Below are 22835 nucleotides of genomic sequence, written 5' to 3' on the forward strand. Positions count from 1 at the left end.
AAATAGCCAACTCTAATCAATGATGTATCCAGAGCAGTTCTAGTCCAGGTATAGGTGCAGGAATCCAGCTTGACATGAGTGAGGCCATCTTGGTCATAATCACCATCTTGCCCTTTAGGTGACCCCGGTAATCATCCCAAATCCTACAGGATAAACAGTCTGTAAGACAAGCTGCCACTCCTATCTGATACCTGGAATGGCCCTTATCTAATGCCTGGGACTTTAGTAGTTCTTGAGCAAGTCCGAGTGTACCTAGTTGGCCATGGGCTACCTCGTCTACAAACCCCTTTTCCTCCTGCTCCATGGTGTAGAGATCTATCCTGCAGCCACCGAGGACCACACTTCAGTCTGAGCCCCCAGCAACAGCAGGAACTCTGTGATTCCAGATTTGCCTGCCTCCTTCTTCAGTCTCTCAGCCCCTCCTGTCTAGGGCAGCTGGTTCCGGAACACCAGGTTTTCCCAAACAGGCCTAAAAGAGGATATTTAAACATGAACAAATTGACTAAAGCTCAGTCTGCTCTCTGTTGTCCCCAAGCACTTGTAATTCAAAACAATGTCAGCGATAAAATATTCCACCAAAACCTTTCACTGGCGTTAAGTTCTAAACAAGGGCTGCAGTCATCGTCAAGTTTTAAGAATATACATGTAAGCTTTCAATGAGCACATTTTAAAATTCTGAATCGCTAATGAGCATGCATTCTGCATGTAAGTTAGTTTGGAGAATGTCCACTGAATAAAGCTGTGGAAATGAGTTCAAATTTATAGATTCATTTTAATCTAGCTTCAGACCCTGTGCATGTACCGTCATGCCACATGATTCCGGACTTAGACAGCAGTTTCAGATACAAATACAGCCCTATATTATAGTATGAAGAAATCTAATTTTAGTTCATTTCCGTCATTTGAAGTTTTTATTGTCCCTTACAACAGTATATTGTGAAGTGCAAGGTTAAATATTCTGTATGACAAGTGCAAATTCTGCTTTATACAGGAAAGATTTTACAGAACATAAATGCCATCTATGCCACCAGTTAGAACGCCTGCATTCTGTATCAGAGTGCCTGAATGCCAGGTCCTTCATTTCCAGCTTCCTGCTACTGGACCCCTTGAGGGCAGAAGAGGATGGCTCAAGTAGATGGGTCTGTTTCTCCCACATGGGAGACCTGGATTGAATTTCCAGTTCTCAGCTTCAGCCAGGAGCCACTGGGGGCATTTGGGGGAGTGAACCACAGATGGGAATTCTGTCTGCAAAATTTAAAAAACAGAAATTTAATCTCAAATTTTTTTGTTTTAAAATTAAAGTGTGGACAGTTTCCAAGAAGGTAGAATAGGGAGAGCGCTTACTGCTTTAGTCTAGGGGGAGACAGTTTTAAAAAGTGGTGGTGAGTGCAATCTCAGGGAATAGTTAAGAGGAAAAAAAAACTGCAAAGGAAAATCAGTGCTAGTTAGAGGACACAGTGGACCTGCATGGAGGGTGTGGATGTGCACAATTCAGGACTCCAGCAGTGGAGAGCCTCAGCCCAGCTTCGGAGGGAGGTGAGACCAGACTGCAGTGGTCCAAGCCACTGGAGATAAAGCTGCAGGAAGAACCCGGCATGAGTCCAGCTTGGAGCCTTGTAGGGGAGTGTACCTGCCAACACAGAGAGGAAAACAAGGAGGCACATTTCTCCCTGACCACCCAGCGCCAGTGTCCTGTAACTAGCCAAGAGCAGGTGGGCGCCATTTTGGACATACATAACAGATGCACCAGTTCATGTCCATGTGCCCAGCAACCAGCAGAGGGGACACACCTCAGTCTGGCTAAGAGAACTGACAGGGGGCTGGGTGCTCATGACTGTGGGAGCCTCATGTGCTAGGACTGTGAAAATACTGTGGCTGCATGTGAGGGCACAGGGTGTGGCTGGGTCTTTGGGCAGTCACTGCGGGCAGCTCCACACGCTTGGGGCTCCCTGGTCCCCTGGTGAGGGTCACTGCTGCAGGATCCATGTCCCCACCAAAGACTGCATGGCTCCTTGGTGTGGTTCTAGTGGCAGCACAGACAAGTACTGCACCCATGGGGGCTACAGCCCAGGCATTGGAGGAGAGGAGGTGAGCATGAGCCCAGGCATTGGAGGAGAGGCGGTGAGCATGAGCCCAGGCATTGGAGGAGAGGCGGTGAGCATGAGCCCAGGCATTGGAGGAGAGGTGAGCATGAGCCCAGGCATTGGAGGAGAGGCGGTGAGCATGAGCCCAGGCATTGGAGGAGAGGTGAGCATGAGCCCAGGCATTGGAGGAGAGGAGGTGAGCATGAGCCCAGGCATTGGAGGAGAGAAGGTGAGCATGAGACTATGTGAACAGAGCTGAACAAACCTCCCCTCTGATTAAAAAAAAAAAAAAGTTACCACACCCAACTTGGGTGTCACCTTGGACACTCCCCTCACCCTGAAGCAGTGAACAGAGCTCCCTGACCACACCTTGCACACACCTCTAGATATTCATTGGAAGAGTAGACATTTCACTAAGCCACAGAGGCATAGTCCAAAGATAAAAGCATGATGGGGGGGGGGTGCCAACAAGTATCTCCACAAATGCCAATAAACACAGCAATTCAAGAAACAAGAATAAGGAAGACAACATCATGCCCTGAAAAGGAATAGAAATGCCAGGAACAGAATTCAAAAAAATGATCATAGGATTACTTATAAGCAATCAGAAGCAAATCCATGAACTAAAGAAATCCATACATGACACGAATGAAAATCTTTCCCATGAAACTAAGATTTTAAAGAAAAATCAAAATAAAATATTGGACATGGAGAATTCAATATAACAAATAAAAAATGTGGTGGCCGGCGCCGTGGCTCAACAGGCTAATCCTCCGCCTTGCGGCGCCGGCACACCGGGTTCTAGTCCCGGTCGGGGCACCGATCCTGTCCCGGTTGCCCCTCTTCCAGGCCAGCTCTCTGCTGTGGCCAGGGAGTGCAGTGGAGGATGGCCCAAGTGCTTGGGCCCTGCACCTCATGGGAGACCAGGAGAAGCACCTGGCTCCTGCCATCGGAACAGCGCGGTGCGCCGGCCGCAGCGCGCTACCGCGGCGGCCATTGGAGGGTGAACCAACGGCAAAAGGAAGACCTTCCTCTCTGTCTCTCACTGTCCACTCTGCCTGTCAAAAAAAAAAAAAATGTGGTGGTAAACCTTAAGAACAGACTTGGTGAAAGAAAAGAAAGAATATCCAAGTTAAAAGACAAATTTCAGGAAATTCACAGTCAGATCAAAAAAAAAAAAAAGAGGACACAATGAGAAAACTAAAAAACAGTGTTGGAGATTTATGGGCTATTATCAAATGACCCAACATGAGTCTTAGGAGTTTCTGAAGGCATAGAAAGACAGAATTAGAAGGCATTTTAAAGAAGAAACTCAACAACAATAAAGCAAACAGCTCATTAAGAAATAGACAAAAGACCTGGGGGCCATGGCTCACGCCAGCATTCCATATGGGTGTCGGGTTCTAGTCCCGGTTGCTCCTCTTCTAGTCCCGCTCTCTGCTGTGGCCCGGGAGGGCAGTGGAGGATGGCTCAAGGGCTTGGGCCCCTGCACCCACATGGGAGACCAGGAAGAAGCACCTGGCTCCTGGCTTCGGATGGGCGCAGCGCTGGCTGTGGCGGCCATTTGGGGAGTGAACCAACGGAAGGAAGACCTTTCTCTCTGTCTCTCTCTGTCTATAACTCTACCTGTCAAATAAATTTTAAAAAGAAAAAAGAAATGGGCAAAAGACTTAAACAGACATTTTTCAAAAGAGGAAATCCAAATGGCCATCAGACACACGATAAAATGCTCAGGATCACTAGCCATCAGGGAAATGCAAATCAAATCCACAATGAGATATCACCTCACTCCAGTCAGAGTGGCTTTTATACAGAAATCAACAAATAACAAATGCTGGTGGGATGTGGTGGAAAAGGTACCCTAATCCACTGTTGGTGGGAATGCAACCTGGTAAAGCCCCTGTGGAAGACAGTATGGAGATACCTCAGAAATCTGAATATAGACCTACCGTATGACCCAGCCATCCCGTTCCTGGGAATTTACCCAAGGGAAATGAAATCAGCATATGAAAGAGTTATCTGTACCCCTAAGTTTCCATGTTTACTGCAGCTCAATTTATAATAGCTAAGATACCCAAATGCCCATGAACTGAAGACTGGATAAAAACAAAACAAAAAACTAAATCTGGTTGTTTGCAATAAAATGGATGTTAAAATAATAATAATAAAAAATAAAATGGATGTAACTGGAAAACATCATACTAAGTGAAATAAGCCAGTCCCAGAAGGACAAATACCATATGTTCTCCTTGATCTGTGATAACTGATAGAGCAACTAAAAAGTAATCTATAGAAGTGAAACTGACACTTTGAGGTGCCATGACTCCGAACAGCCATTGTCTTGACTGTTGAACAATTTTTTTCATACTACCTGTAGAACTCTTTACTTCGCATAGAGTTAATCGTATGTGTACAAAACTAATTGAAAATAGATCTTAGTAAAAAACAAGAATGGGAATGAGAGAGGGGTGGAAGTGTGGGTGGGAGGGCAGGTATGGTGGGAAGAATCACCATGTTTCTAAAGTTGTACTTATAAAATGTATGAAGTTTGTATTCCATAAGCAAGAGGTTTCTGAAGTTAAAAAAAAAATTAAACATGTAACAATATAATTACTGGAAGGGACATTTAGCCTCCTGATTAAGGTCCCCATGTCCCATACTGGAGTAATTGGGTCCAAGTCCTGGCCTCAGCTCTGAATTCCAGCTTCCCGACAACAAAGAACCCAGGAAGCAGCAGTAATAGATCAAATGCCTGGGTTCCAGACTTCCACAGGGGAGACCTGGATGGAGCTCCTGGCTCCTGGCTTTGGCCTCTGCCCAGCCTCTGCAGGCTTTGAGGAGTACACCAGCAGACAGACGGGATCTCTCGCTCTCTCTCCACCTTAAATAAATAAATGATATATTTTAAAATAACTATTAGTGTAATGATGTTGTATAGAGGAAGCAGCTATGAAATCATCTGTCCAAGTTAAATCTACTAGAGGCACACCACTGTCTTCGATACCCTTCTGTTCTGAAATTAATCACTTAGTAGTACTGAAAAACACAAGGAATCAGCACTGTGGCGTAGTAGGTAAAGCCACCGCCCACAGTGCTGGCATCCCATATGGGCGCTAGTTCAAGTCCTGGCTACTCCACTTCTGATCCAGCTCTCTGCTAATACATCTGGGAAAGCAGCAGAATATGACCCAAGTGCTTGGGCCCCTGCACCCACATGGGAGATCCAGAAGAAATTCCTGGCTCTTGGCTTTGGCCTTGCCCAGCCCTGGCCATTGCAGCCATTTGGGAAGTGAACTGGCAAATGGAAGACCCCTTTTTGTCTCTTACTCTCTCTTCTCTCTCTCTAACTCTTCCTTTCAAATAAGTAAGTAAATTTCTTTTAAAAAAGAAAAGAAAAACACCAAGACCTTGAGATAGGTATCAGAACTGGCATTGCCAACTGGTGCTGTGTTCTGGCTGTGAAATGCAAGAACTGACAGAGTCCATGTTATTTTGCAGGATCATACGATTAAATTATACATGTTTCTGAAAGGGCAGGGCATCTCCGAGCAAACAGATAACTGCCTTTCACAGTTAATAAAATAACATATATAAAACAAAACGCAATCCGCTTGGGTTAGGCATTGTGGCACAGAGGGCTAAGTCACTGCGTGGGAGCCCATATCCCCTATCACAGCGCTGGTTCAAGTCCCGGCCACACTGCTTCCGATCCAGCTTTCTGCAAAGCACTTGGTTCTCTGCCACCCACGTCAGGGACCAGGACAGAGTTTCTGGCTCCTGCCTTCAGGCTGGCCCAGCCTCAGCTATCGCAAGCACTTAGGGGGTGAACCAGCAGAAGGACAATCTCTCTCTGTCTCTCTCTTTCTCTCTGACACTCCACCTTTCAAACAAATAAATAATTTAAACATCCAATTTGATAATTTCTAGAGTTGACACTACGAAGTCCTGGTCCGTATATAAGTATCTGTAACATTCTGCCGGTTGCTATGGCACTGTTATATTTTCACACCAGATTTAAGACTGTTCAGATACGAAATCATCAAGCAAAGCCTCAATTTAAAAAAAATGATTTATTTATTTGAAAAGCACAGTTACAGAGAGAGAGAGGAGAGGTGGAGAGATCTTCCATCTGCTGGTTCACGCCCCGAATGGCCACAACGGTCAAGGCTGGACCAGGCCAAAGCCAGGAGCTGGGAGCTTCTTTCAGGTCTCTTGGTGCAGGGGCCCAAGCACTTGGGCCATCTTCTGCTGCTTTCCCAGGCACATTAGCAGGGAGCTGGATTGGAAGTGGAGCAGCTATGACTCTAACTAGCACCCATACGGGATGTCAACACTGTAGGCGGACACTGCGTAGCCTTCTATGCCGCAGTGCTGGCCCCAAGCAGGGCTTCATCATCAGACTTCAAAGGATGCTTGACTAGTGGGTAATGAGCTGCCATGCATGTGTTAAGCAGAAAAATTGTGCATTCTCAGGTGCAGATTTATGGTGTGAATGGAGGTAAAGAAGACTAAGATTTTATGAAATTATTAGACTCGCTCCTTACTAGTAAAGAACAATTTAGTAAATTCTCAAAAATTAAACTATGGATGTCTCACATGTTTTAAGTTTCAAAATTGTGTGAATCACTTCTCTAATCAGCAAACACTAGTAAGTGTTTGCACTGAACATGGCACTGTTCTTGTTGATTGGTCTTCAAAGACATATAGGACCAGAGTCTCCTCTACTCAACAGAATGAATAATACAAATAAATAAATAACTCTGAAGATATGACCAGTTGGGAGCTCAGTGATATATACAAAGTACTACGGGAGCTAAAAGCCAGAGTTCAAGGTAAGTGCCAATCCTCAATGACTTTGAAATGAACACAGAATCATGGCCTGCATGTCAGAATTCAATATGTACCCAGCGAAGGCTGGTGTGACATCAACTTTTTCTGACCTCCAAATAGTCTGGTCCTTTGGCTTAGCTTTATCTTCATGAGACCTATTTGATTACCCTCATCACAAATTCCTGCAATGAGAGCGCTGTGGATCAGTAACTGGGTGCAGTGAACATGTAGATTGGAGCCAAGTTAGCTATCACATGGTGGGAAAAGGGCAGAGCAGTGCAAGCCTGTGCTTTGGAGAACAGCAGAAGAGTGACGCCTTCAACAAATCACAGAAGAGAGGAGAAGGAGCAGACATGAACAGACAGAGCCTCAGTTTATCTTTACTATTATTATTATTATTATTATTATTATTATTATTATTATTATTTGAGAGGTAGAGTTATAGAAAGTGAGAAAGAGAGAAAGGTCTTCTTTCCGTTGGTTCACCCCCAAAATGGCCGCCACGGCCGGCGTGCTGCGTGGATCTAAAGCCAGGAGCCAGGTGCTTCTTCCTGGTCTCCCATGTGGGTGCAGGGCCCAAACACACTTGAGCCATCCTCCACTGCACTCCCGGGCCACAGCAGAGAGCTGGCCTGGAAGAGGAGCAACTGGGACTGGAACCTGGTGCCCATATGGGATGCCAGTGCCACAGGAAGAGGATTAACCAAGTGAGCCAGGGCACCGGTCCCCTCAGTTTATCTTTAAACATGGTGATTACGAGTTGCCTAGATCCAGGAGGGACTAGTGAGACGTGGAAATGACAGGAACAGGGATGGACAAGATCTGCTAGGGACAGAGCTGTAAGGGGAACAGAGAGGACTGGGACTGCTATCCAACTGCATGGACTTTCCTATTATTCCCCACATGTTTATTTCGTCCTCAGAATAAAAAGTAAAAGCTTACTTGAACTCCCAATTCCACTTTGTTTGTCCAGAGTAGTGGGCTCTGGAGACAGTCCCATCACCAAGGGCTAGGTGATCGTGGGCAGGTTAAATAACCTCTCTGGGCCTCAGTTAAACTTATCTGCATAATAGGGATATCATAGTAACGGCTACATTGTTCTTAAAAGAATTAGATGACGCGATGCCTATACATTGTTTCGTACAGTGCCTGGCACAAAGAAAACACTCATTAAATATTAGCTTCTATGCTGATGATAACGATGAGGCCTCGAGAAAACTCACTACAATCTGGCCATGGGGCAAGAACTTAAGACAAACTGCCTGTGCTGTTCTATGTTTTAAAATCTATTTCCATCTTGATGGATGGTCCATATAAGGAGTTTTTTATTGACATGAGTAAAATATAAATCACTGTATACTACAGAGCACTTTCTCTGATTACGTACATACAATTGGCACCCTAAAGAAGACCTTGATTGAGACATTATTGTAGTCATGTCGTAAAGTAACAGCTCTCTGCCTCTGGTCCTTTTCCTACTTTGTTTATATTTCAGTGCCCCTTTCGATTCAAGGCAGAGAAGGGTAACAGATGAACAGAGGTCCCATCACTGGTTTACTTCCTAAATGCCTGTAACATACAGCACTGGGCCAGGCCAGAACTGGGATCTGGGGACTCATTCAGGTCTCCCATGCGAGTGGTAGGGCCCCACTACTGGAGCCAACACATGCTGCCTCCCAGCATCTGCGTTACCAGTAGCTGGAATTGGGAATCAAACCCAGGCACTGTGGTGTGGGACACAGGTATCCCTACCAGCATCTTCTTCACTAGGCCAAATACCCACCCCTAAAATTGTTTATTGTTTAATCATTCATTTATTTATTTGAGAGATGGGGAGATGAACAGAATGAGCTTGCATCTGCTGGTTCACTCCCCAAATGCTTGCCATCAACCAATGCTGGTCCAAGCCAAAGCCAGGAGCCAGGAACTCAATCAACAGGTCTCCCACATGGGTGGCAAGGCCCTAAGTACTGTCTCCAGCAGGAAGCTGGAATGCAAGTAGAGCCATGACTTATACCCAGGCACTCTGAATGGTATAGAGAATGTCTGCCCTGCCCTTTTTTTTTTTTTTTTAACAGATAAAGTAGAACAGTGAGAGAGAAAGAGACAGAAAGGTCTTCCTTCCGTTGGTTCACCCCCCAAATGGCCACTACAGCCAGAGCTACACTGATCTGAAGCCAGGAGCCAGGTGCTTCTCCTGGTCTCCCATGTGGGTGCAGGGGCCCAAGCACTTGGGCCATCCTCCACTGCCTTCCTGGGCCACAGCAGAGAGCTGGACTGGAAGAGGAGCAACTGGTACTAGAACCTGGCATCCATATAGGATGCTGGCGTCGCAGGCAGAGGATTAACCAAGTGAGCCATGGCGCCGGCCCCCTACTCTGGCTTTTCCTACTTCAAATATTCCAAGTATCCATGACCCAAATCAAAGAATACCTTATTTCCTAACTATCCGCTATAACAAAGAATGAAAATGTTTCTACAGTATTAACAAGGTGTCTTCAAAACTCCTACAATTTAGGTCTCTATTGCCTCACTTATTAAACTTTATTATAGTTGGTAGTATGAAAGTCTGTTCCCTCCTGCTGACTTGCAGATACCATGAGGTCAAAGATTGTGTCTTCAGGGCCAGTGCTGTGATGCAGCAGGTAAAGCCGCCATATGCAGTGCCAGCATCCCATATGGGCGCCGGTTCAAGTCGTGGCTGCTCCACTTCCAATCCAACTCTCTGCTAATGGCCTGGGAAAGCAGTGGAGGATGGTCCAGGTGCTTGGAGCCCTGCACCTGCTTTGGAGACCCAAAAGAAGCTCCTGGCTCCTGGCTAAGATTGTGTCTTCTGGATCCAGTCCAGTACTTAGCATGACAAAGTACCCATTAAGTGTTCCTAAGTGAATGAATGAATGAATGAATGATTTTAGAAGAATGTAGAACAGGGAACTGGATCACTGGGATTGTACAAAATAAGGGGAATGGGACAGATGATCTTTGAGAACCCTTCCCATTCAGCAGATGATTAGCCTATGATTAACGTATCTTATCTCAAAGGTTTTACACATGTACCCAGGACATTAATGATGAATGTCTGTCATTTGAACAGAAACAAATCATATAGAAGAAAGGCTTTGTTTTAGTAGTTTCAATATTTACAAAGTATTGGCTTTATGGATAAACAATTTCTCAAAAATTTTATTGTGTTAAAATATCCATAAAATCTAACCATGGGGCCAGCATTGTGGCGTAGTGGGTAAAGCCACTGCCTATAACACCAGCATCCCATATGGTTAGTGTCCAAGCTGCTCATCTTCCAATCCATCTCCCTGCAAATGGCCTGGGAAAAACAGCAGAAGATGGTCCAAGTGTCTGGGCCCCTGCCACTCACATGGAACACCTGGAAGAAGCTCCTGGCTCTGCTCCTGGCTTCGGCCTGCCCTGGCCCTGGCTGTTGTAGCCATGTGGGGAATGAACCAGCAGAGAGAAGATGTCTTTCTCTGTCTCTCCTTCTCTCTAACTTTCAAATAAAAATAAATCTTTTTTTAAAAAAATATCTAGCCATGTCAACCATTCTCAAGTGCTTGGTTGGCCCTCCTTACCTTATCCACGTGACAGTTCCACACCCTTGGATTCAACCAGTCTCAGATCCAAAACCTAGTCGGGCTTCTGATGGGAGGGTGTGTCTGTGCTGAGGAGATGCAGACCTTTCTTCTTATCATTACTCCCTAAGTAACAGTAGAATCACAAGTTGCCTGACATTTATACTCTATTGGGTATTACGAGTAATCTAGAGATGATTTAGCATACACAGGAGGGTGTCTGAAAACTTCCAGAAAGATGTGCAGCCATCACCGCCATCCATCGCCGAAGCTCTTGTCGTTTTTGCACACTGAGGCTTTACCCATTAAACAATGCCTCCCCACGTCCCCTCCCCTCAGCCTCTGGCACCACCACTCTGCTGCCTGTCTTGATTGACTGACTGCCCTGTGTAAGGACGCTCACACAGTATTTTGTCTTTATGTGACTGGCTTATTCCACTTGCCACAGAGGTTCACTATGAAAAGTGCAATTTTAAAAACAGCAATTCAGTCGCTTGGATGAAAAACAAAAAGAAGATATGCTATGGCACACATTTTTAAACAGCTTACTTATAACAAGGAAGCTTAAACAGCAGGGCACAGGTTTCATCGAAATTACTGCACCAATGCCTGTGAACAAGCGCCCCTTTAAGAAACCTGCTGCCAGGCACAGATCCCTTTATAACGCCCCTTCTGATCACCGTGGGGCAGTCCAGAGGGGGACCGCGAGGACCTTGGATTGAATCACAGCTCTGTGACCGAACCAGTAAAACAGAGATGACAATGCCTAGCCCACAGAAGGAAGGCAACAGTGCCCAGTGAGGGTGCAGAGGCTCTATTCTGTTGTGGCTAGGCTCTAGATAACATTTGTTCCATTTCTTTTTTCTTACAAAACCTCCTCTTCCCCTATGCTGTTATGAAACCAGAATGCCAGTGCCACCTTTTCTAAGTCAGAGAGCTGGGCCACTCCCAGAACTGGATAAAATAAATCCACTACAGATATAAGAAAGAAAATGTATAATCGCTTACAGATTGGGGCTGGTACAACTTATCACCAGCTCCCACGGCACAGAGAAGGTCACCAAGCCTGCTCATTCCAGCAATTATTTAAGAGTGCAGGCAGGGGAAAAGAAGGAGCAGCGAACACCTAACACTGACTGGCAAGGAGACACACTAGCTGATCTTTTTGATTCTGAAAATGGGTCACCGTATCCTCAGCAGTAACCTCGGAATTCTAATGACTACAGCACCCAGGTCTGTAAACCACAGAAGGCCGACCGGGTGGCCAGAGCAGTGCAACTATTAGCACTGGTAGCTCCAGGTACATTGACATGAAATAATTTGCAAGGTGTGAATCATTTTGCTTTCAGGAATATCCTGAAATGGCATTCTCCTGGTTTTCACCTCTTCATCCCTCTGAAAATTACTAGCTAGGGCTGGTGAACAACGGCAACAGGATGGGAAACTGATGCCCCAGGTTGGGTTCCTGGCTTATGTTTCATGTAACCTCTTTGAATCTCAATTTTTACCCTCATAAATTAGGTGAGGCTGGAGCACATGAGCTCTGAAGCACCTTCCAGCACTGGACTTCTAAATGAATTTCCTATTTTTTTTTTTTTTGTTAATAGCAACTTTTATTGTTCACTGGTGCAAAAAAAAAATCATAACTGTGATGCATTTCCCATCAAATTTACAATGAAGCTTAAACATAAATCATATAGATCACAAGCTTTCTATTTTGTACTACTTAGAATCAAATTATTTTGATAAATATGTCCAGAGGACAACATAGGTTCTGAATGAATGACTGAGTCCATTAAAACATGCAAAATATAGCTTCTGATTTTGACCACGGTGCTTTAAAATTTTATTAGCAATACCAATCATTTTTCTATGATAGCTTTTCTTTTTCTTCCAGAGCACATATACAAGTGTGATCATAGTTTTCTAGTAAAACAGGGGAAAGAATTTTCTCCATTTACAAAGAGGAAACTGAGAGGGTAAAGACAATTTGCCAAAAGTCTCCCTGATATTCTTGGATTTAGAAAACGTAATCATTTTTGTTATTTGAAAGGCAGAGCAACAGAGAGAGAGAGAGAGAGAGAGAGAGAGAGAGAGAGAGAGAGAGAGAGAGAGAAAGGAAGAGAGAAAGAGAGATCAATCTTCCATCTGCTGGCTCACTTCCCAAATACTTGCAACAGTCAGGGATGGCCAGGCTGAAGCCAGGAGCCTGGACTCCACCCCACATAGCAGGCAGGGACCCAAGCACCTGAGCCGTCATCTGCTGCCTGTCAGGATGCGCATCGGCAGGAAGCTGGAGTCAGGAGCAGAGCCAGGACGTGAGTCCAGGCACTTGGATTTGGGATGTGGGTGTCCCAGGGGGCAGCTTAACCTGCTGCACCACAACACCCTCTCCGCTGTCATTTCTAAAAGAGGCAAAATTCATAGGTTCAGAGTGAAATAAAGGTACTGTTAATATTCTATAATTCTACAGTGATTGGGCTGTGAGGTAACTCAGGGTTATGATATGGGCATGCTCACTTTAGCACCAGTCTGAACTATGCCCAGAACCCCATAGGGACAGACCAAAAAAAGACATCCTCTGTCTCAGCTCAAATGCCACTCCCCTTACTGCCCTGTCGCCTCTCCACCCCCAATCCCTTACTCCTATCAGAACGGTAAAATTCAAGTTGCTCTGACCTTCCCCAGCACTTCACTGGCACAGCTTTCTTCCTGTACTATAAAGTTACATGATTTATCTCCTCTATTCTAATTTCCCCACACAGCCTCCAAACTGCTTGTGATAATACTCAGAAAATCAATGATTCTCATAACAATGGCTTTCAAAGCATTTTGATTATAATGTACAGGAAACAAACATTTTACAATGTAGCACAGTATATGTACACTGCATATAAATATAACTGTATCAATTGAACGAGTGTGGTAGAAAATACATGCCCAATCTGAATAGGATGCACTCTGACATCCTCTGTTCTATTTTACACTACTGCAGTCTTTTAATAATGGCAGTATCTGATTATATTGATTTTTATGCATCTGAGTCATACCCTACGGTTAGAAACATATTGATAGGATTCAGTGTTAAAGTGATCATATAGATAGGATTAAGTGTTAAAGTGACCATATAAATAGGACTAAGTAATAATAATAGATAGAATTAAAAAGGAATAAATGCTCCAACATGGGAAGCAGCCCATGCAGCAGACTCACAGAATGGCAATTGTTTTAAGTAGCGCTCTGACCTCAGAATCAGCCCTTAAGTCTTTCTGGCTGAAAAGCCCATGAGGGCATTTCAGGCATGGAAAGCCAAGACACTGTAGCAAAAAGTATCCTACATGAAGAACCTCAGTGAGTGAGACCCCAGTGAAAAGAAGTGGTCATCAAAGAAGGATGTACTTTTCTCTAAAGGGAGAACTTCCATTTTGCTTCTGGCCTTTTCTAAATATGGAAGGAGTCTGTGGATTCAAAAGGCTTCCATAACCTAGGCAGTTCATGTCAAGAGCCTTGGGTGATCACTGATGTCATACATAAGAGTGTTGATTGTTAAATTAACAACAGGAGTCACTGTGAACTAACTTCCCATGCAGGACCTCTGTCCTCAGAGAGTTGGATTATGAGAGTTAATAGTAAAACATATTCTCAAAGATTTACTTCATTTTACTGTACTAAGTGAAGGATATTCTTATGTCTCATAAGCTATAGTTACATCTACATGTTTACAAAAGACATCATTCTTGGGATCTTCAAAGTTAATTAATTTTCTCAAAAAATAAATATAAATTAAACCTCAGAAAGGTTTACTTTTATTGAATTAAAAAGTATTTTTTTCCTTATTATAAAAATAATCCTGGTCAACGCCACGGCTCACTAGGCTAATCCTCCACCTGCAGTGCTAGTACACTGGGTTCTAGTTCCGGTTGGGGCACCAGATTCTGTACCGGTTGCCCCTCTTCCAGGCCAGCTCTCTGCTGTGGCCCGGGAGTGCAGTGGAGCATGGCCCAAGTGCCTGGGCCCCTGCACCCGCATGGGAGACCAGGAGGAAGCACCTGGCTCCTGGCTTTGGATCAGCGCAGTGTGCTGGCCGTAGCAGCCATTTGAGGGGTGAACCAACAGAAGGAAGACCTTTCTCTCTGTCTCTCTCTCTCACTGTCTAACTCTGCCTGTCAAAATAAGTAAATAAATATATAAATAAATAATCCTGCTGTTCTATTGCATAGTAGGGTAATAATTGCTAACAATAACATACTATATTTTTCTAAATAGCTAAAAGAAATACTTTTGAATGTTCACACTACAAAGAAATCTTAAATATAAGAAGCAATGGATGCTAATTGTACTAATTTAATCATTAAAATCTATACATGTATCGAAATATTACCTTGTACCCCATAAATATGTACAATTATGGTCAAAAAAACAAATAATGTAATCAAAAAGAAAATGGAAAAAAAAGAAACAATGCTACACAGAGTTACTTTAAAAGAAAAACAATTGAGAAAACATCTATTTATGAAAGTTTATAGTTTGGATACCCAAAAGCCAATTATAATCTATTTAATTTGTGTCTTCTGATATATACTGAAAGGCTAAATATTTTTCTTTTCAGACTTCCATTTTAGCACTTCAAAAACATTAACAGTCAAAGACAACTGATGTTTTTATTCATCAGCATATACTAGAATACAATAAATTTGTCAGATAAAAGATAGACAAAAATTTACAATAATACATCCTAGAAATAAAATTTTTCTTAACACAGTGACTGAGCTAATTGAATGAGACTACTAAAAGCAAAGTCCACATTGAGCTCACATTTACTTCAATGCAGAGGTTTAACATTACAACCAGACTCTTGAAAAGATAGACAAATAGGTCAACTTGAGTCTATTTGGGATAACTTTTCCTTTTTTGGTTTTTTGATTTTTTTTTTTTTGGTCTTAGATGTAACACTTTGACTCAAAGTGACTACATTTTTAAACCAAAAATTAATAGAGCTTAATTGCTAAAATTGAAACTAACCTTTAAAAAAAAAAGCAATAACCCCATACAAATAAGCACAATGCCTAGCGCAGCCTAGCCAGAAGAAACGGGGTTGAGAAATATTAAAGGACGGTATTAAACACGACGATTTCAAGCTCCGTGATCTAGGAGCAATTTCTATTTTAGCCCATGAGTGTCTTTTACCCAAAAGGCAACAAAATGTTTTTGCGAAGGTTTGAGAACGGGCATCCACCCAGAGTCCCACTTCCTCCAACTCTAACTCCTTCCAGCCCCTTTTATCACACTTTTCTCTCTGCTTAGGATTACCACGCAGGGATCAGAGGTAACTGTCTTCCTGGGGCGAGTTACATCCTTTAAATTTGTCAAATAATGCACACTTTGGGAGCTTTTACTTTTATTTACGTCCTTCATTTTTTATGTTATGTTTCCTCTAACACCTAAGTTATACATCCACCCAGTGTAAGGAATCAAGCAGGTTCATGTGGCTCATTACCCAAAGCCGCATCCCTGTTTTGTCACTTCCCAGAGGCCACTACAGTCAGATCTTTCAGCTGTTCCTCTTGGCACTGACTGCCACGTCTTTAAATGCAATACTGTATTGCCACTCTTGATTTTTTTTTTGACTTGCCAAGATTTATCTTTTGGCTTCCCACTATGGAAGCTACCTCCTACCTAGGCCACACACACTGCCATACCTTCCTTCCTCCCACTAACTGTGTTATCACTTTGTGTGGGCCCATGGTCAGCTTTGCACTGTCGCTACATCAGTGTCATTTATAGCTGAGCCATGCAGTGTAATAATGATTATTTGTCTTTTCTTGAACACCTCCAGTCCAACCCCACTCTAATGTGGCTCATTGTTTCAGTTTATGAATTTAACATCAATTATTTTCAAAATTATCCATCCACAAATTGTTTAAATCTCTTAAGTGAAACCACGAATTCTGTCAATTTCATCTTCTTGGAGAAATGACCCTGAAGACTCCTGACCTGCTCAAAATTGGCCAACTGCGCCCTTGCGCCAACCGCAGGGCATCCTCTTGAGACTGCCTTCTTCATCACCCTAGAGATGCCTTCTCCCACACTTGTGTATGAAATCTACGTTTCCTAGCTTCCTTGTTTTTCTTTTGATATCCTTACTTTGATGAAGCCTATGTCCTAGTAACTTCCTGTAAAGTAAATTTTCTGAAGTCCTGAATGATTGAAAATGTATTTATTCTAACCTCATACTGTCTGCTTAAAGGTACAATTCAGGGGGCCAGCACTGTGGTGTAGCGGGTAAAGCCACAGCCTGCAGAGCCGTCATCCCATGTGGGCACCGGTTTAAGTCCTGGCTGCTCTATTTCAATCCAGCTCTCTGCTGTGGCCTGGGAAAGCAGTAGAAGATGGCCCAAGTCCTTGGGCCCCTGCACCCACATGGGAAGACCTGGAGGATGCTCCTGGCTCCTGGCTTCAGATCAGCACGGTTCTGGCTGTTGTGGCCAACTGGGGAGTAAACCAGTGGATGTAAGACCTCTCTCTCTCTCTCTCTCTGTCTCTCCTTCTCTCTGTGTGTAACTCTGACTTTCAAATAAATAAATATATCTTAAAAAAAAAAAAGACACAAGGGGGCCGGCGCTGTGGCACAGCGGGTTAATGCCCAGGCCTGAAGCACCAACATCCCATATGGGCGTCGGTTCAAGTCCTGGCTGCTCCACTTCTGATCCATCTCTCTGCTATGGCCTAGAAAGGCAATAGAAGATGGCCCAGGTCCTTGGGCCCCTGCACCACGTGGGAGACCTGGAAGAAGCTCCTGGCTCCTGTGCAGCTCCTGTTTGGCGCAGTTCCAGCCGTTGCAGCCAGTTGGGGAGTGAACCATCAGGTGGAAGACATTTCTCTCTCTCTCTCTCTCTCTCTCTCTCTCTCTCTCTCTCTCTCTGCCTCTCCTCTCTCTATGTAACTCTGACTTTCACATAAATAAATCTTAAAAAAAAAAAAAGATACAATTCAGGTGTGCTATGGCATAGTGGGCTAAGTCTCTACCTGTGGTACCAACTTCCCATATGGGTGCTGGTTCTAGTCCTGGCTGCTCCTCTTCCAATCCAGCTCACTGATATGAACTGGAAAAGCAGCACAACATGGCTCTAGTGCTTGGGCCTCTACATCTGTGTGGGAGACCTGGAAGAAGCTCCTGGCTCCTGGCTTGGGTTAGGGCCAGCTCCAGCCATTGCGGGCATTTGGGGAGTAAATCAGTGGATGAAAGACCTTTCTCTCTGTCTCTCCCTCTCTCTATCTGTAACTCTATCTCTCAAATAAATAAAATCTTTAAAAAAAGAAATGACTTCCCTCAGAAAATGGAGCAACATCTTCAAAATTCTTGCTGTATTCTTCCTGTTTCTCTCCCACATTCCTGTGTTCCAACAGTGCTGTTGAAGTCTGACGCTGTTTTGATTCTCAAATTTGGGTCTGTAACCTGTTTTGCTGCTCCCTTTTCTCTGAAAGCTTTACGTGTCTTCTCTTTATCCCAAAGTTACAGTGTTACACCAGTACGGGCTCTTTGGCTTCTATTGTACTGAATGCCCAATGTGCCTTTTAATAGGGAACCTCATGTCCTCCAGTTCTGTGAAATTTTCTTCAATTATTTTTTTGGTAAGTTTCTAATCTCCCATTCCTCCTTTTTCTCTGTGAATTTCCTGTGATTTTAATGTTGTACCCCCTGGAGTGATATTCTGACATTCTTATATTTTGCTTTGTGTTTTCTATTTTTTGTCTTTTCTCTCTACTTTCTGAGAGCTTTCCCCAACTTTACCTTCTAAACTCTTTACTAAACATTTTTCCATTTATCTATGGCATTCAATTTTTCTTTTTTTATATTTAATTTTGAAATAATTTAAAATTTACATAAAAGTTGCAAAACTTTGATGCACAGTTCATAAACTCCTTTCACTCAGCTTTCCCTGATGTTAACAACCTACATAAATATAGTGTGATTACCAAAACCAGAAAATTAACATTTACCATATCATTACCTATAAACTATAGGTCTTAATAAAATTTCACCAGCTTTTCCCCTAAAGATTCTTCTCTAGGATCCACCTCCGGCATCCCACGTGGCTCCTTAAGCTCCTCCAATCTGTGACAAGCCCTCGGTGTCCTGATCTTTATCTCCTACACACTTCAGTGAGTACTAGTCAGTTGTTTGGATTCTGTATTCTCTCCACCTGAATCTGGCCGAAGTCTGTGATTAGACTGGGGTTACTTGTTTTTGGCAATGACACTAAAAAAGAGATGTGGCCCCCTTCACGGTGTATCTTATCAGGGATATTAATATACATTATTAGTAGTGGTGTTCGTGTTACTTACTGAGGCAGTGTCTTCCATATTTCTCAATTGTAAAACTGGTATGTTTCTTCTTTATAATTGAAAACCAGCAGCAGGAAGGCGGGCAATTAACTAATCCATTCAGACCGAAAGTAACTGCGCCGGGGGAACTAGTTACTATTTTTCACGTACCCAATCTAAAACAAACACCCCAGAAGGGGCTCTTTTTCCCCCTGAAAAGTAGCTCTCTGGGGCAATAGGACTTGGAACATCTTCAAAACGCAGTCTGGGGATCTACATACAGACTGCTTATGTGCATGGTTCCTTTTGTTAAATAGGACTGAAATTTTGGTAAACAACTAGTGATGGCCTAATGTTGGAACCCTAACCTAAACAAAAACCCAGGTACTTCCCTAAGAAGAAAAGGAGTCAGACAAGTGTGTCAGCCTACAGCCAGAGCATCACCCGAATCAACCAAGTCTCCCCCACCCCGCCCCGAGGAAATGCCGTAAAACAGCCAGGGGTGCCGCCTTCCCTGAGGGAGGATGAGCATCCGGGGGTGAAGGTCTGAAGGGAAGATCTAGCCCAGGCACATGGACAGAAGACACCTCACTTCCACTGCAGGAGGGAGCATGAACCGACACCGGGACTCTCGGTGCTCGTGGGCCCTTGGGAGGTCCAAAGGCTAAATAAATGATGAGAAATAAATCCGAAAAGAAGAAATGGAAAAGAGTGTCAGGTTAGAACAACAGGACAGGCCGGCACCATGGCTTAACAGGCTAATCCTCTGCCTTGCGGCGCCGGCACACCGGGTTCTAGTCCCAGTTGGGGCGCCGGATTCTATCCCAGTTGCCCCTCTTCCAGGCCAGCTCTCTGCTATGGCCCGGGAAGGCAGTGGAGGATGGCCCAAGTGCTTGGGCCCTGCACCCGCATGGGAGACCAGGAGAAGCACCTGGCTCCTGGCTTCGGATCAGTGCAGTGCGCCGGCCACAGTGGCCATTGGAGGGTGAACCAACAGAAGGAAGACCTTTCTCTCTGTCTCTCTCTCTCACTATCCACTCTGCCTGTCCAAAAAAAAAAAAAAAAAAAAGAACAACAGGACAGAAGAGAATGATAGAGCTAAAATGTGCTAAGCATATATAGAAAAGATAAATTTGGGTACAAAAAAAATCTGAAATCCATGCCTAGTTTTTCATACTATGCATTTTTTCACGACGTTTTGGAAATACCTTTATACGTGGCAGACACTGTTCCACGTGAGTTAAAAACACAACAGCCCTTTAAGGTGCATCCTATCATTGCCTTCATCATGCAGGAGGGAAAATGGAGGCACTAGCAGGCGAATACTCGGCTCAAGGTTCACACAAGAAGTGGTCAATCCAAGAAGTGAACTAAGACAGGCGACACCGGCACAGACACTCTGTAAACACCGTGTCTCCGGCCTCCCCCACACATTCACGTGAGCGCACGAACTTCATTAATCATCTCCCGCGCCAGCGAAGGCGCTCGCCTAAGAGGCTGCACAGCCCAAGCACAAAAGCAGGAGGCGTGGCTTTGTAGATGCCTTGGGCTTTCGTGGTAAATATATCTGTGCTCTTCCGCCATGACAATTATCACAGCTCAGTGGTGCTCACTACACAGTCTCATGTTCTTGTACAACCCCAGCGAGCTCTGATTATTAAAGACCAAGCTATTGCAGAAAAAAACAGGAAGAAGAAGAACGGTTTCCCTTCAGAGCTCAGATGAGCTGGCCCGCTCTTTGCTTTAGGGAACTGTGCAACCTGCTCTGACTATAAAGCAGCTTTCTTATGGCTGAAGAGAAAATTTCCACACAGCCAACTCCGAAAGGGACTGCAGATTGGAATCAATCAATCTTGGCAGCCTTGGAACTTTCCAGACCTGCTTTTCAGATTGACAGGGACAGAAAGGCCGAGAACGGTAAAAAAAAATCTCTTTCAACAGGATGAGCGCTTCCACACACTGGCAGTCCCCACTCCTGAGACCTGAACCTCACGTCTCCTCTTGCTGTGCTCTTCCAGGGGTTAGAAACTAGAAGTTCGTACCTGTTGGATCCCTAGGGCCTCTCTCAACTCACGCAGAAGTCCAAAGGAGCAGAGTGGATTTAGCTTAAAGATGTGTGGCCTGGGAACAAATACGGTTATAAAGAGTTTGAAAAAGACAAAAGCCCACACTTACAAGTACATGATGCCTCCTCCAGGCTCCCAGCTGGGAGCCACAGAGGGCTACTGGCCAGAAAAGTGCCTCCTGCACCATTTCACCTGGGTCTGAAAGTCCTCCAGTCAGGCTTAGCTACAGAAAACCCAGTGCGCTCCAATACACACACCCACACTGACTTTACAGAAAGCAGGTTTTGGGGGGCTGGCGCTGTGGTGTAGCAGGTAAAGCCGCCACCTGCAGTGCCGGCATCCCACGTGGGCACTGGTTTGAGTCCCAGATGCTCCACTTCTGATCCAGTTCTCTGCCATGGCCTGGGAAAGCAGTAGAGGATGGCTCAAGTCCTTGCCCCTGCACCCATGTGGGAGACCCAGAGGAGGCTCCTGGTTCCTGGCTTTGGGTAGCACAGCTCCAATCATTGCAGCCATCTGAGGAGTGAACCAGCGGATGGAAGACCTCCCTCTGTCTCTGCCTCTCTGTAGCTCTGCCTTTCAAATAAATAATAATAAATAAATCTTAAAGAAAGAGAGCAGGTTTTGATGGAGACAAGTGTTTGGGGTTGGAAGAAGTATCCTGAAGACGCCCTGAGCAGCCCCACCGCTGCCGCCGCCCTAGTTACCATCACACCCCAGGAGGAGCCGCAGCTGCCGCAGCCGGCCCCGGTCACCATCACACCGCAACCGTGAGCAGTGAGGCCGAGACCCAGCAGCCGCCCGCCGCCCCTGCCCTCAGCGCCGCTGAAACCAAGCCCGGCACCACGGGCAGTGGCGCAGGGAGCGGTGGCCCGGGCGGCCTCACATCGGCGGCGCTCGCCGGTGGGGACAAGAAGATCATCGCAACTAAGATTTTGGGAACAGTAAAATGGTTCAATGTAAGGAATGGATATAGTTTCATCAACAGGAATGACACCAAGGAAGACGTATTTGTACCCCAGACTGCCATAAAGAAGAGTAACCCCAGGAAGTACCTTTGCAGTGCAGGAGATGGAGAGACTGTGGAGTTTGATGTTGTTGAAGGAGAAAAAGGTGCAGAGGCAGCAAATGTGACAGGCCCTGGTGGAGTTCCAGTGCAAGGCAGTAAATATGCAGCAGACTGTAACCATTATAGACGCTACCCACGTCGTAGGGGTCCTCCACGCAATGACCAGCAGAATGACCAGAACAGTGAGAGTGGGGAAAAGAAGGAGGGCTCAAAGAGCGCACCCAAAGTCCAGGCCCAACAACGCCAGCCCTACCGCAGGCAAAGGTCCCACCGTACTACATGCAGAGACCCTATGGGTGTCGACCACAGTATTCCAACCCTCCTATGCAGGAAGAAGTGATGGAAGGTGCTAACAGCCAGGGAGCAGGAGAACAAGGCAGACCAGTGAGACAGAATGTGTACCGGGGTTATAGACCACGATTCCGCAGAGGTCCTCCTCGCCAAAGACAGCCTGGAGAGGACGGCAATGAAGAAGATAAGGAAAACCAAGGAGATGAGACCCAGGGCCAGCAGCCCCCTCAGCGTCGGTACCACCACAACTTCAACTACCGACACAGATGCCCAGGTAACCCTAAACTATATGATGGCAAAGAGACAAAAGCAGCCGATCACCAGCTGAGAATTCATCCACTCCAGAGGCTGAGCAGGGCAGGGCTGAGTAAATGCCGGCTTAACATCGCCACCACCACCGCTTTAGTCATCCATAAGAAGTGAATATGAAATTCCAGCAATCAGGAATGAACAAAAGATTGGAGCTGAAGACCTTAGGTGCTTGCTTTTTGCCCGTGGACCAGATTACTAGAACTATCTGCATTATCTACGCAGCATGGGGCTTTTATTATTTTTACCTAAAGATGTCTCTTTTTGGTAATGA

The 22835-nt window shown here is 44.9% G+C and overlaps 1 pseudogene; it reads left to right on the plus strand.

The window, feature by feature from the left end:
* The first annotated feature begins 2004 nt into the window (after positions 1–2004).
* On the plus strand, positions 2005–22623 carry LOC133765370 (Y-box-binding protein 1-like; annotated as a pseudogene).
* Positions 22624–22835: the final 212 nt, after the last annotated feature.

This window comes from Lepus europaeus, chromosome 8 (assembly GCF_033115175.1).
Source record: "Lepus europaeus isolate LE1 chromosome 8, mLepTim1.pri, whole genome shotgun sequence".
In the NCBI taxonomy this organism is placed as follows: domain Eukaryota; kingdom Metazoa; phylum Chordata; class Mammalia; order Lagomorpha; family Leporidae; genus Lepus; species Lepus europaeus.